The sequence below is a fragment of the Dipodomys ordii genome, unplaced genomic scaffold (assembly GCF_000151885.1).
Source record: "Dipodomys ordii isolate 6190 unplaced genomic scaffold, Dord_2.0 Scaffold20, whole genome shotgun sequence".
NCBI lineage: Eukaryota > Metazoa > Chordata > Mammalia > Rodentia > Heteromyidae > Dipodomys > Dipodomys ordii.
The window spans coordinates 13,727,313-13,738,300 of NW_012267236.1; the positions used below are offsets into that span (position 1 = coordinate 13,727,313).

The following is a 10,988-nucleotide window of genomic DNA, read 5'->3' on the forward strand; positions in this document are numbered from 1 at the left end:
TTCTTCTTCTTCTTCTTCTTCTTCTTCTTCTTCTTCTTCTTCTTCTTCTTCTTCTTCTTCTTCTTCTTCTTCTTCTTCTTCTTCTTCTTCTTCCTCTCCTTCTCCTTCTCCTTCCCTTCTCCTTCTCCTTTCTTCTTCTTCGACAGCTGCAGAAGAAGCCAGCTGCACAGGCCAGTCTTCCTGTGAGGGGCTGTGGCTGGAGTCTCCCAGGCTGGATCTCAGCTGCCAACAGGACATGCCTACGATCGCATGGCTGGCTGATGGCCTGGCAGTCTGACCTGCAGGCTGCGGTGGCAGATAGCAGCCAGAGGGAAGGCAGGAGGCCTGTTCTTTTGAGCCCTCTCTAGAGGCCTGACCACTGACTCCTTTTCACTCCTGGCCTCAAAATTTAGACCTCATAAAAGACTCATATTATCTTAGCTGTGGAGAACTGGACAGACTTAGACTTCTTTCTTACTCCTCTTGGGATAATTTTCACTGCTTTGATCATTCTCATGGAGCTGCATTTTCTTATAATTCCAAGCAAAAATGGTTGTGTGTGTGTGTATGTGTGTGTGTGTCCTGCATCTACACAGAGCCTCACCTATTAGCAGAAGTTGAGTCAATGTTTGTCACATGAATGAAGAAAATGAATGAAGAAAGTGCACCTGCCATCCTCCAGCCATTACCAATCAAACAGATAGTAGTTAGTACCAGCTTAGGTAGTTTCGATGTCAACCTTTTATCAGCTTAATTTCTTTGGTAGTTAATTTAACCAGTTGACACGTCTTTGGTAGGTCTCTTGACACACTGAGAAAACATTCATCTAGGCACAGCCAATCCCAGCACTGTACCATGTCCCAAATAGCAAGCTTTCTGGAAGAGGCCGGCCTGAACTTCATTCTATGAGAATGAATGCACTTGGCTGGGCAAGGCTGGAAGGAAAATAAAACAGCTTTTGGTGGCCAGGGAAAGGAGCCTGGACTTGCTCTATGTGGGCAGATGTCCTGCCTAGCCCCAAATAGCTCTTTTACACAGGTGTGAAGAACAACCCACCTGGAAACTGTATAAGGACCAGGAAATCATTTGGCCTATGACAGGACAGACATGTACGTTTCTGGACAGAGGCCCATGCGATCTGCTTGTACTGATAATTTTGTATGGCCCATAAATGATGTTATAAATATCTTAATGACCCTTTGCACAAAAAAATGGTTTCCTTGCTCCTCCTAGAGAGTCAGTTTAATGGACAATAAACAAGAGTGGCTGGATTCAGGACCATGGGGAGTTTATCGACTTCCCCCATGGAAGCAATGATTAGATTGGACTTGGAATGCAATTCTTTCCAGCAATTTATGAAAAGGTATTGACTCAAATGCATAATTGTTTCAAGTAATTGGAGTGCTTTGAATTCATCCAGCTAGGAGCTTAGCTTGTAATGAGGGTTGGTAAATCATAATCTTTGCAAAGACCCAGGCCTGGGCAATGCTCCCTCTGGACCAAGGCTGTCTGGCAGACCCAAAAATCTGCAGGATATACTTCCTTGCAGGGCAAGGGTGTTTCTTTCTTCTGGTGCAAATGTGTGAAGAGCACACGCACACACACATGCACACATGAGAGCACATGTGCTGATCCTGGGGCTTGAACTCAGAGCCTGAGTACCATCCCTAAGATTTTCTGGTCAAGGCTAGCACTCTACCACTTGAGTCATAGTTCCACTTCTGACTTTTTGTAAGTTTATTGGAGGTGAGAATCACATGGACTTTCCTGCCTGGGCTGGCTTTGAACCACAATCCTCAGATCTCAGCCTCCTGAGTAGTTAAAATTACAAGTGTCAGCCACTGGTGCCCAGCCATAGGACCTTTTAATATTTGCCTTAAATGGGATTTTTTTTCTTCCTGCAAACAAGACAATGCTTCTGTCCATGTTATAGTCCAATGGTTTCACAAACATTATGAGCACATTGTCCAGCAAGCACTTCCTGACTACCTGAGCTATTTATGCTTAAAATATCTGTTTGTAACCTAGCTGAGCTACCCCATGATACCTTGTTATTGATGGAAGGGGACTGAAGAGACCCTGAGGAGTTAAAGGACCTCTTGTTCTAGATCAGTAATTCTCCAACCCACTGGTTTCTGAACCTGTTTTATATTTCTAAAAATTAAAACCCCTGAAATCTTTGGCTTAAATGGGTTCCATTTATCAATGGTTGCCAAATTAGAAAGTAAAACTAAGGAAATCTTAAGTTTAATGCAATGGTAATATACTCAATATGTGTCACATTTTTGTGAAAGATAATAGTTCCTATAACAAGTAATGTGCAGGGAGGCATTATTCACAGTCTTGCAGATTCTTTGATGTCTGGCTTAGTAGAAGACAGCTGGATGCTCATCTCCACTTCCACTGATATGCCACTGCCATGTCACATACCACCTTGTTCCTAGAGCATTTTACTACAGGAGAGACTGAGAGTAAAAACAAGGCACAAAAGTTAGCTAATTAGGAGGCCGAGCCCTGAGAATTGCTGTTTGAAGCCAAGCAAAATCAGAGGGACTCATATCCAATTAACCAGCCAAAAGCCAGAAATGGATTTGTGGCTCAAGGGGTAGAGCATGAGCCTTGAGTAGAAAAAGTCAAGCAAGAGCACAAGATCCTGTCAAGACCTCACGATTGTTTCTAACACATTTGTAAGATGATGTCTTTGTTGCTTTGTATGTCCCTCCCCCATGGTATAACCCCTGCTTTCACTGTATTTGATGTTAGCATAATTTGTGGAGGGGAAAGGAAAAAACAAATCGTTTAAATAGGGATACAGGTGGACCCATTGCAACAATGAGATGTACAAGTCGTTATGTCAAAAAACAAACTTTACAACTTTGGTCGGGGGCGGGGGGGGGGGGGGATTGGGTAGGGGGGTTGGGGGATGGGAAGGGATGAGAAGGGGAAACAAAGGAGGAGGCAACAATGCTTGATAAGAAATGTACTCATTAATGTAATTGTAACCCCTCTATATGGTATTTTCACAATAAAAAAAAAAGGAAAAAAAACCCCACTACAGGCACACAAAAAAAGGCAAATGTCTTAGTATTGTTATGAAAATAGTTTTTCTATGTCTTTGAGCATCTGCGATCTTGGCTGTAAAACTCATTTGGGATACCTCTCTTCCCTCCATGTCTGCAAATATCACCTGGTTCTGGATACGTCATCTCTTTTCTAGCTTCCTGCCACCACCGCAATTGGCTTTAAATCTCCAAAATAGGTTCGGAACTAAAGTTGCTTTGAAAACATGCAACTGAGCATGCTACCCATTGGTTTAAAACTTTTCAGTTGGTCCCGCTTTATTTGGGCTGAGTAGTAAGGTCTAAGTTCAGTTCCTGCTGGGTAACTCCCAACACTGTCCTCTGTCTATTGGCTCCTAAGTAGGCTCTTATGCCTGCAGCTCCCTCGCTACCCAAGGCCCTGGCTCAGGCTTACTCCCTAACCTGAATATTCTTGCTCTTCCCACCTTTTCACCTATCTACCCTGTAGTCTCAGATCAGCCATCATTACCTCCAAGAAGTTTTCCTAAGCTACTCTTACTAGGTCAGCTCCTCCTCACAGAGGGATTTACAAGAATTTTGACAGTTAAAAAATTTAGAATTGTTCATGTGATTATTTGATCAATATCTAATTATGCATGGTGTAACAAATTGCCTCCCCCAAGAAAAATCCATTAGCAGCTTAAAATAGCAAGTAGTTTCTTAATTCACAGTTTGTTTGGCTAGAAATTTGTGAGCAGCTTAGCTGAGTGATTCTGTTCAGAATGTCAACCAGGGCTGTAGTTATTCTAAGACTTGACTGAGGCTAGAGATCTACTTCCAAGATGGCTCTGTGGGCCTTTCCTTCGGGCTGCTTGAGCTTCCTCACAACATGGCAGCTGCTTTACCCCAGAGAACAAGAGTTCCAAAAGGAAAAGGAAAAGGCTATGATGTCTCTAATAACCTCATTTCAGACATTCTGCTGATCATTCTGTAGTATTCTATTGACAACCCAGCTCATGGCTCTTCAATGTAGAAGGAGGCTATGTAAGTACATGAGTACAGAGAGGCAGGGACCACATGGAGGGGCCACATGGAGATGGTTGAGAACTCAACTGTGCTTTCTCACTGTCATATCTGCATGCCTCACTCAGCATACAGCATATTATGAATCTTCAGATATTAATAATTTTTGTGTGTTTATGTGTGTGTCATTCCTGGGGCTTGAACTCAGGACTTGGGTGCTGTCCTTGAGATTTTGTACTCAAGGCTAGCATTCTACTACTTGAACCATGGCTTCACTTCCAGCTTTTTTGGTAGTTAGTTAGAGATAAGAGTCTCACAGACTTAGGCCTGGGCTGACTTCAAATCATGATCCTAAGATCTCAGCCTTCTAAGTAGCTAGGATTACAGGCTCAGACACTAATTTTTGAATGAAAGAAATGAGTTTGGTAGGGTTATCCAGTTCAAACAGCAATATTTCAAGGGTAATTCAGTCTCAGCCTTTTCTTTACCTTTCAAGGTTCCAAAGCCAGGATATCAGAATCCTAGTCAGAGGGTTAAGAAAACACTATGAGCCCCATGATCCAGCTACAGCCTGCCTACGCCTCAGGCATGCATCCTGTCTCAGAGTATGTACCCCACATCCTGGAGATACCACAGGCAGTTGTTCATTTCTCAGACACTTGAATCAGAGGAGGGGCAATCAAGAGACTAGCAAGGCACTGGTTTCACTTCATTTCATGTTAGCTGCCATCCAACAAGGGTGGCAAGCTGCACAGGCAACTCTGTTAGGTGCCTCTTTTTTTAGCAACTTTGCCAGATCCCCAAGCTCCATCCAAGGAGCCAGGGAAGCAGCTGACCCTCAGCCAGCAGTCAGGATGTCTTCCTGATGCATCTGCCCCTGGAAACACAGTTCTTCAATAATGCATGGAGCTATTAGCACCAGGCAGAGGATAGCTGGCTCTCTCTCCTAGTGATCAAAGCAGCCACCCCCAGGAGCCGAGTTGGTGATCAGATTTCATGGGCTCCTTAGAATGTCTGCCCCTCGGTATGAGATTAGAATGGCTGTTTTATGTCCAAGGATGAAAGCAGCGAGGATTTGGGAGTAAATCCGGCTTCCCAAAGAAATCAAAACGTTTCTATTTCATGACAAATGGATGCATGACACAGCTAATCGGTCCTGGGAGAGGAAACACAGCAGGACCAGCTGTCTACATTGACGGCTCCTCTCCGTGCTGTGGGAAACGTGTAGGACACAGGAGCAGGGAAGCCATGTAATTTCCTTATGTCCAGGGCATCTCCTGGACCATAAAGGCCTGTCATCAATCCTTGGGAGATTCACCTCCACCCCGCAGCATTAGCAAAGCTGGGCATGATCCCCTTGGAGCTGAAGAGGTGATTGAGTCTAGGATCACTGAGGGGGAGGCTGCAGCTCCTCCTTAGAGTGCCTGATCATCTGTCCAGCACTTCTGCACACAGTCCTGCTAATCCTTGTAGCAACTGACAATGTATTATTAGATTGTGCTATGATGGCTGGGGGTGGTGCTTCATGCCAGTAATCTGAGCATTTAGGAGGTAAAGGTACAAGGATTAAGAGTTTGTGGGCTAGCCTGAGCTGAGAGAGACACAGACAGACAGACAGAGAAAGAAGGAGGAGGGAGAGAAAAAGAAGGAGGAGGAGGAGGACGACGAGGAGGAGGAGGAAGAAGAGTAGGTGGGGGAGAGGAGTGGGGAGGAGGAGGAGACGAGTGGAGACAAGAGGAGAGGACGTCAAAGATGATGAGAGAGGAGGAGAATGAAGAGGATGAGGAGGAAGAAGAGGAAGGGGAGGAGGAAAAGAAAGAAGAGGCAAAGAAAGAAAGCTCTCCAGTTATGACATGTGGGCACCCAGAGCTGCTTTCGGAGCTATGTTCTAAGACCAGCTGCTTCCTTAAGTCCCTCCACAGCCAGGGGGAGCATCCCTGGAGAAACTGGCCTTTCCCATTACTTAAGAAATGCGGGGAACTGGGCCAACACACCAACGTGGGAATGGCCTAGTCCATGTCCGCGGTGGCCCACAGTCAGCCCCAGCCTTCCTCCCAGATGTCTTTCATTGTCTTCTCTAGAGAGTCTTCTCCTTTAGCCCAGGAACAGTCTAGAAGGAATCACTGATATCTTCTGGCTGCTGGCTCAGTACCCCTCATAGGTCCAATCTAGTCTTGCTTCTATTACCTGTAGAACGGAGGTGATGATTCTCCTTCATGGGTAGACAGCCCCAGAGCTCAGTTGATGCAGATAAATGCGACTCTCCTGGCTTGCAGACAAGGCAGGTGCCCGCTGAAGCCCCCCCACAGTGCTCTTCCTTCCTCTGCAGTCACCCTTCTATCACACACCCTTCTATCCCTCAAAAGGTGGCCTGGGCCTGATGGGTGCCTGTGCCAGGACCTGCTCAGGTATTATAGCGTGAGATATGCTGGGGACTAATGCAGACCTGGGACTGGGGTCTGGCCACACATCTCAGGAAACCAGGAGACTGGCAAAGCTGGGCTGGTGAGGAGAAGGGAGATCGGCCATTGGGCTCTGTCTAGGTCACCTGTAAACATATGTTTGCAAATCACAGACCTGTGCTACTGCACACAGCTTCCCCGTGAGTCCACTGTCAAGGACAGATCGCATCTGCTGCCGAAGCCATCACCAGCCTCTCCACCTCCACAGCCCCTGAACTCTCAGCTCTTCCTCCTCCAATACTCAAGGAAAAACATCAGCCCCCAGAGTGGCAGTCTGACCTGTCCCGGACACCTACCAAATCGCTTTCCCCATGATGCAGCAGTCCTTGTTTGCACTCCACTGGGACCCTGCCACACATGCCTGTGGCTATTGCATCCCTGATTTGGTATCTTGAGTTCCCGGGGGCGGGGGCAGGAACCTTGCTAGTCTTTCAGTCCCCAGGGACCTCTCCCCTGAACACTGGTGAATGAACAGGTGATGCTGCTGATGCTCTGACCGGTACTGCGCCTTCCTCCAAAGCCAAAGACCAGGCATCCTAAGGGTTTAGGGATGCAGAGGAAGCCAGCACAGAGAACTCAAGGTCAAATGACTTAAGAGGAGGTGAGGGAAGGGCTAGGACATAGGGGTGCTTATGAAGCAGGGTTCTGCAAAAAATGGGGGACTCTGTGTCAGAAAGACCAGGAGTCGTGCTCTGTGCCCACCCCGTGGAATACCCCCAGCCTGGTGAAGGCCCAGCCTTACTTCTTCCTCAGGCTCAGTCTCCTGGGGACTGCCCCAATGAACGGGCTTGCCACTTGCCAGAGCCCCTTGTTTGCCTGAGGGCTGATGAACTCTCCACTCTCTGGGATTTCTAAGGTCAGGGAAATGACTGGACTTTCTAGGTCACTCTATTACTGAAACACACTGGGTTCTTTCTGCACAATCATAGCCAGCATCCCCCAGCCTGCAATCACAGTATGTTCCGGGCTCACTCTCTTCTCTAGCCTGGGAAAGTGGGGCTCAAAGAAGAGGCTGTACCCAGGGGAGCACAATGGGGGTGGAGCCCAGGCCGCATGTGATACTTGGCTTTCACAGACCCAACACAGTAGCAAGCAGGAGCAGGAGTGTCACCAGCTGCCTGGACTCCAGCCAGGAGCTGCCTGCACGAGGCTCATTTATCTATGGCCAGGATTCCCAAAGACGCATGCTCCAGCCCTGCTCCCTGCTTTATGCTGAACCCCATGCAAATGAGCTCACTCCATGCTGGTGGGAACTAAGGACACAGGAACCACAGAATGGACCATAAACTGAACTAGGGAGACCAGCTCCAGGGACTGCCTTAAAGTAAGGAAGGCCCTCAGGAGGGAGCAACAGTCGGGGCAGAACATGGTAGAGAGAGTCTGCAGAGATGGCGGTGGGGAGGCTGGGAAAAGGGATACCTGGAAGGAGGCTAGGTCAAGGGAAGGATAGAATGGAGTGTCTCCCTCTTCTAGGATGGTCGTAGCCTCTCCAAGGACTAAACAGTGACCAAGGGACTCCATCATGGACTCTGGGGGCTGAGAGGGAACAGAGCTGTGTGGAATAGACTCAGCCAATTGTTATACACAGCTGTGTCTCGCCCATACTAAGTATGGCTCACTGAGTCGCCTCTTTCTGGACCAACCCCTACCTCTCTCTGTCACTAAGAATATCGACCGCACAAACGCATATCCTCACCCCTTCTAGAGAGTGACATCATCAAATGTGCCCTTGGTCCTGTCACCTGGCATTCTTGGAAGCTCAGAATGTCCCTCCAGCTGAACACGGATCCCACCCTGAAGAATTACAGTCATCTGACCCCTTTGTCCTCCCCTCCCCCAGCCTAGAACAAAACAGAATCTAGAGTCTAAGATTATGTGGTTTGATCCCAAGTCCTGAGTCTTCAGTCAGCCTGAATGTCTTGGTCACAAGTGGGTGAATGGACTTAGCATGCAGTTGGCAGTGAGATTCAAGGAGACTCATCTAGGCATGGTAACAATAGGTGCTAACTAAATACTGAGTCTTGCTGTCATAACCAGATATCTGCTGACAACCTGCCCTGCAGAGATGTGGCCACAGTCACTCTTGGCAGGGAAAGCACACCTCAGGCATTGACTTCTCCATGCTCAAGGCCTGTGAATGGTGCTGGTAAAAGAAGATGGGGGTGGAGTCACCTATCTAGGAAAGGGAGGAGCTTAGGGTTAGAGAACTCCAAGAATCCTGACTACTTTATTCCATCTGATCTCTGGCCCACTGGACATGGCCACCTTCCCTATCTCCCAAGACACCTGCTGACTAGGCGAGGCTGGCCACTTATGGCAGGCTGGTTCTGTGGCTCAGGGCCCCTGAGCTTCTACTCTCACCCCAGCCAGGGACAGAGTCTCTTTCTTTCCCCTCTTGTCATCCCTAGACAGACAGATCTGCACCAGGTCCAGAGTGATGAGCAGTGTGTGGTGTGGTGCCATCAGCCAACTCACAGATCCCTCCTGCTTCCCTGAGAGACCTGGAGGTACTTGTAGGGCTGTTTCAGAGAAGTAGGACTTAGCCATCACTCTATTGTTCAAGGCCTGGCTAGGCCTAAGGCTGCTCTGGCAATTTTTTCTGACAGAGCCTCATAACCACCATAGCTTTTATCACTCCTTAACAAATTCTTCTTGGTGCCAGCCATTAGCCAAGCTCTGGGAAGCAAGAGAAAGGTACCTTGACAGACCTGTGGGAGGTGAGGGAGGTAAGTTGAAGACTCCAGCAAGACCAATCAGAACTGCCTTAAGATGGGCTGGAGGCGTGGCTGAGTTGGTAGAGTGCCAGCCAATGAGCAAAAGCATCAGGGGCCAAGTTCGAGTCGTGTTCTCAGACAGAAAGAAAAACCCAGGCACCAGTGGCTCATGTCTATAATCCTAACTACTCAGGAGGCTGAGATCTGAGGATCATAGTTTAAAATCAGCCCTAGCACAAAAGTCCATGAGACTTGTATCTCCAATTAACCACAAAAAGCTGGAAGTAGAGTTGTAATTCAAGTAGTAGAGTGTTAGCCTTGAGCACAAAAGAAAAGAACTGTGTAAGAGCTCCATGGAAGATGGAGTTTAAGATGAGCCTGGAGAAACTGGATGTGAATAGTGTAGAAATAACTAAAAATCAACTTCCATCAACAAAAAGGGACAAGCTGTACACAAAAGCAAAAGCCCCGAGAGAGGTAGACACATAGGGGCGGCACTGGGCAGAGGGCATGTGTGCAGGGACTGGGCAGTGGGCTTCTAGGAAGGATGGAGGCAGCTAGTAAAGACCGAGCATCCAAGGTCATCTCAGTAGGGAATGCTTGGAGCATAGCTGTCTCTGGGCAGAGCTCAGGGAAGAGCTGTCAGTCACTTGTCTTTAGTACATGGCCAGGCAAGCACAAGAGGCTCCTGACCTTGGCCTCTCAGGGTTCCAAAAGCAACCCAGAAAGGACACAACTGTAGAAATCAGAGACCCCGTGAGAAGAGCAGGTCATCAGAAAGCCAGCAAACAGCTCCCCGGCAGCTACTGCCAGCACTTGCCACCCCAGCCCCACCCACGCTGGGAGCCCTCACCTCTCCAGCTCAGACCAGTCTCCATAGCACTAGGGCCATATCTCTCCAGCCAGCTGAGAGCCAGGCCACCCAGCCTTTCCCCAGGGCAGAGCCAGAGACCCAGGTGCCAAGGCCATCCTCAGCTCCCTTTGGCAGACCAGCTGCCTCTTTGTCTTATATTTAAACAGAAGTTGCAAAAGAACACAGAGTTCTCCACTATCCTTCACCCACCTCCTGCTAATGCGAACATCTTACATAATCACGGCACATTTGTCAAAGCGAACAAATTAACATTGGAACAAAAGTATTAACTCAACTCCAGACTTGATTCTCATGTCAGCAGCTTTCCTCAATGGACATTATGTAGTCTGTTTTCTGGCCAGGCTTTATGGCACTGACTTGTGTGGCTTTGTCTCCTTCTGGCCTGGGACAGTTTCTCAGTCTTTCCTTGTTTCTCCTGACTTGACATACTTTCTTAATTTGTGTGTGTGTGTGTGTGTGTGTGTGTGTGTGTGTGGTTTTTTTTTAGTACAACACGCACTACATGTACAGCCTCAGATTTGTCGCTTTAACTATTTCTAAGCACGCAGATTGGTGGCATTAATCACACTCACAGATGTTGTACAGAATCATCACAAATAGAAAGTCTGTCTCTGTGAAGCAGTGATGCACCCTTCCTCCCAGGCTCTACTCCCAGGCCCCTGGGGAGGGGAGATCCCACCCCCGCTGCTACACAGGAGAAAGGCCTTGCTCCTAACCAGTCCCTCCAGTCCTCAATGCTATCCAGAGGCTGTGGGAGTTCCACCCATCCTCCATCCTTAGCCAAATGAGTGCTTACCAAGGTAGAGAGAAGTAGGAAGTCCCACACTTCCTGTTTCCCAAGAAATTATCCCACCTAGGGACCTTTTAACCAAAAGAGAAAAAAGAAAAAGTTACTTTCAATGGATCAGCCTACAGA

General features: G+C 47.8%; 1 long non-coding RNA gene across 1 annotated transcript in view; it reads right to left on the bottom strand.

Annotated features, from left to right (window-relative positions):
* The window catches only part of LOC105983671, a 12,533-nt gene extending 2,400 nt beyond the window's left edge, over window positions 1–10,133 (bottom strand). Inside the window, exons 1-2 of the long non-coding RNA XR_001174951.1 lie at window positions 10,052–10,133; window positions 6,210–6,422 (exon numbers count right to left, since the gene is read on the bottom strand). This is a non-coding gene — a long non-coding RNA (uncharacterized LOC105983671). The remainder of the gene's footprint in view (window positions 1–6,209; window positions 6,423–10,051) is intronic.
* Between the last annotated feature and the right edge of the window lie 855 nt (window positions 10,134–10,988).